The 4,177-nt window shown below is 36.4% G+C and overlaps 1 pseudogene; it reads left to right on the top strand.

Moving 5' to 3' along the window:
- Positions 1–2,353: 2,353 nt before the first annotated feature.
- Positions 2,354–3,392, top strand: LOC125171727 (uncharacterized; annotated as a pseudogene).
- The last annotated feature ends 785 nt before the right edge of the window (positions 3,393–4,177 follow it).

Raw genomic sequence — 4,177 nt, 5'->3', positions numbered from 1 at the left:
ACACAAAAGATCAAATGAAAAGAACTGTTGCCAGAAAAATGTTTAGTCCATCTTTCTTTGCACAACTTTGGATTCATAAGTTCAATCTTGTTTTATTGAGCTTATAATTTCCTGATGTTTTTACTTAATTTTTCTTAATCCATATATATATCTACAAATTATTCTCATAGCCTCATCCATAAATGACTTAATACATGACAGGAATGTAGTTTTATATATAAAATATCCAATCAATGTCAGAATTAATAGATTCCTGAACAATAGAAAAAGAATCCTAAAATTCTGTAGGAAGAGGGTTGCATACAATCAATAGTTCCACTTTATTTCCATAACATATCCAAAGGCAGCAGGCAAAATAAAAAATAAAAATTCAAAGTTATATTTGGTTGGCCAGGAGATCAGACTCCAAAATTTTTGTAAATGCTGCCCAAAGCAACCGAGTTAGCATAGAAACCCCATGGGAGGAAGTAGAGTGAAGCCCAGCAGAGAAAGAGTCCAGCAGCGGCAGATATCAGAAATTAAGAAACAAACAAGCAAGCAAAACCACTTCCCAAGCTCAGAGACACATTCTGAAGAAGCTATATTCCTTTTCTGAACCAGGTGTAAGAACGGAGTTGAGCTGAGTATCAGAACAAGCCTCACTGAACCTGGTTCATTCAGAGAAATAGAGGAACCAGTGACAGCTAAAAAAAAATAAATAAATAAAAATAAAATAAACTAGATTTGCAGGAAGCTTAGTGCCATCTAAGAAGATGACAGTCTTTCTTTTGTGAAAACCATCTAGTTTTCATGTGTATGTATAGAAGATCACCTGACCTCTTCCCACTTTTGCAAAGGGCTGATATAGGAAATTCAATACTTTCCATAAGGAATATATCTTTGTATGCTACAAAACTTTGAATGTATCTTTGTACAAATCAAAATTCAATATATTCAATGAGGAAAATTCAAAAAATTCAATAAATAACACAGCACCAACACAAACAAGCTATAAAAATGAGGAGTAAAGCAACAAACCTTATTATCAGATAAAAAACACGCAGCAGAGCAACACTGCTACAGAAAATATAAAATTATGAATGAAAAGGTTTTCCACAAAATAATAAAAACAATCTCCTCTATAAGAAAAAGTCACAAAGTAGAAATGCCAGATCTTAAGAAGAAAATGTTGAAACAGAGGAGATGAAGCATAAGCTATGAGAACTGAGGAAAGAAGCAGAAGAATAAAATAAAACTGTCACAGAAATTAAAATGAAACTGGAAAAAGATTAAGGGCAACACATTATGGAAAACATACAAGGGACATAGAAGATAAAATGAGAACAACAAATATTATAAAAAAAAATAAAGAACTAAAAGGGATTGCAGAAAAAATGAGAGCTGTAGATAGGTATAGAAGATCCAACATATACATAACTGGAATCCCTAAGAAGAAAATCCAAACAACAGAACATAACTATTGAAAGACGTAATTCAAGTAAACTATCTATAGCACACAGAGTGTGCTAGGATGAATTTAACAAAAATAGTCAACATGGAGACATAATCTAGTATATCTACTTATCTCCAAAGATAAGAAAAAACCTTTTGAGCAATCCAGCAAAAAGATCAAGTATGTTATAAGGAAGGAAATAATCACAGTGAACTTGGACTTCTCCAGAGTAACATTTATCACCAGGAGAATATAATATAAACAAAATATAATCTATTATGCAAGGAATTAGGAAAGAAAGCAAGAGTTAAGGATTTAACATCAAACCAAAAGAGACTTCAAATTTACAGGCTAGAGATTACAACATGAAACGATTCCAAGACTATTGTTCCCATCCTTTCTTCACTAAACTTCTAGAGACAAAGGACTGTCAGTGAGCTTTAATACACTTAACTATAGAACCAAGACCAAAACACATTTGGAGATTAGAGGGACATAAGACAATGCAAATATTTTATTTCTTGCCAAGGTAGAAATTATACCATGAACAGAAACTGGAAGAAAAAAATGGGAAGGAAAGTGGGAAAATAAGAACACAGATTCCCTCTTGTGTAGTATCTGGAGCAGAAGTATAGCATTTAAAGGTGACACATTAACTAATACCCACATAAACATTTAACAATACAAAGGTAAATTCTAAAGCTAAGTGATGGAGAAGAGATAGGGAAAAAAGGAAAAATAGGAAACATTTTAATCTCATCATTACTCATATAAGGGAACTCACAGACAATGCCTAAAGAACTAAGACTATTAAATCAAGCTATAATTGTAAAAGTAATAGGATAAAACTGCAAACCTTTCTTAATATCAATAGAATCACACAGAGAAAGAAAAATGAAGAAAACAAAAAATATACCTACACTTCCTTCTCTCTCCCAGCCTGCACCTATGCTTCCCTATAATCAATAGATGAAGAGAAGATTCAGGCCTGGTTTACAGATAGCTCTGCACAATATGCAGGAACCACCCAAAAGTAGACAGTTGAAGTACTACAGCCCCCTTGTAAGACAGCCTTGAAGAACAGTGGTGCAGAGAAATCCTCCTGGTGGGCAGAACTTTGAGAAGTGTACTTGGTTGCTCACTTTGGAAAGAGAAGTGGCCAGATGTGTACTGATATACAAATGCATGGGCTATGGCCAATGGTTTGGCTAGCTGGTCAGGAACTTGGATGGAATTGGCGGACATGATTGGAAAGTTGGTGACAAGGAAATTTGGGGAAGAGGTATGGATAAAATTCTCTAAATGGGTAAAAATCTCCATAAGGATAGTTGTGTCCCATGTGAATGCTCATCAAAGGATGACCTCAGCAGAGGAAGATTTTAATAATCAAGTGGGTGAGGCAAAATGATCCATTCTATGGATGCCACTTAGTCTCCTTCTCTAGCCACCCCTGTTATTGTCCAATGAGCTCATGAACAAAGTGGCCACAATGGCAAAGATGGAAGTTATGCATAAGCTCAGCATCATGGACTTCCATTCACGAAGGCTGACCTGGCCATGGCCACTGTTGAGTAGCCAATCTGACAGCAGCAGAGACTAACACTGAATACCCAAAATGGCACCAGTCCCTGGGGTGATCAGCCAACTATCTGGTGACAAGTAGAGTACACTGTATGGCATCCATTATGGAAGGGGCATTGATTTATTCTTACTGAAACAGACATTTACTCTTGATATGGATCTGCCTTTCCTGTACACAATGCTTCTGCCAAAACTACAATGCATGGATTTACAGAATGCCATATCCACCAGCATGGTATTGCACACAGAATTGTTTCTAATCAAGGAACTCACATCATAGCAAAAGATGAGAGTCAATGGACCTATACTCATGGAATTCCCTAGTCTTACCATGCATGCTCCCCACCACCCTAAAGCAACTGGCATGACAGAATGGTAGAATGGCTTTTGAAGATTTAGTTATAGCACCAGGTAGGTATCAATACATGGCAGAGCTGAAGTAAAGGAGAACTTGTATGTGTTCTGAATCAGCATCCAATATGGTGCTGTGTTTCTCCCATGTCTAGGATTCAAGGGACTGGGAGTGGCACCAGTCACTATTAACCCTAATGACCTAGTAAAATCTTCCTATTCCCACAATCTTATGCTCTACCGGCTTACAGATTTTAGTTCCAAAGGAAAGATGTTTTTACCAGGAGACACAAGAATAATTTCTAGAAATTAAAACTCTCATTCAGCCACTTTGGACTCCTTATGCCTCTAAAACAACAGAACAAAATGGGAGTTATCATGCTGAGTGATTGATCCTGACAACTAAGGGAAAATTGGACTGCTACTCCACAGTGAAATAAGGAAGAGTATTGAAATACAAGAGATCCCTTCAGATGTCTGTTAGTATTACCATGCTGTATGATTAAAGTCAATGGAAAACTATAAGAACCCAATCCAGGCATAACAAACTACTAATGACCCAGGCTTTTTAGGAATGAAAGTCTGAGTCACTCCACCAAGTAAAGAACCACGACCAGCTAGGTGCTTTCTAGAGGCAAAGGGACTATAGAATGATAGTAGGAGAAGGTAGTTACAAATACAAACTCTGATCACATGACCAGTTACAGAAGGAGAACTGTAGCTGTCAGGAGTATTTCATAAATATTTCATGTTTGTGTGTGTGTGTGTGTGTGTGTGTGTGTATGCAGCAAATATCTTTGTTTTCTTTCCTCT

This window comes from Prionailurus viverrinus, chromosome C1 (genome assembly GCF_022837055.1).
Source record: "Prionailurus viverrinus isolate Anna chromosome C1, UM_Priviv_1.0, whole genome shotgun sequence".
In the NCBI taxonomy this organism is placed as follows: Eukaryota; Metazoa; Chordata; class Mammalia; order Carnivora; family Felidae; genus Prionailurus; species Prionailurus viverrinus.
Note: the sequence above shows the minus strand (reverse complement) of the source record. Positions and strands in the feature narration are given on the sequence as shown.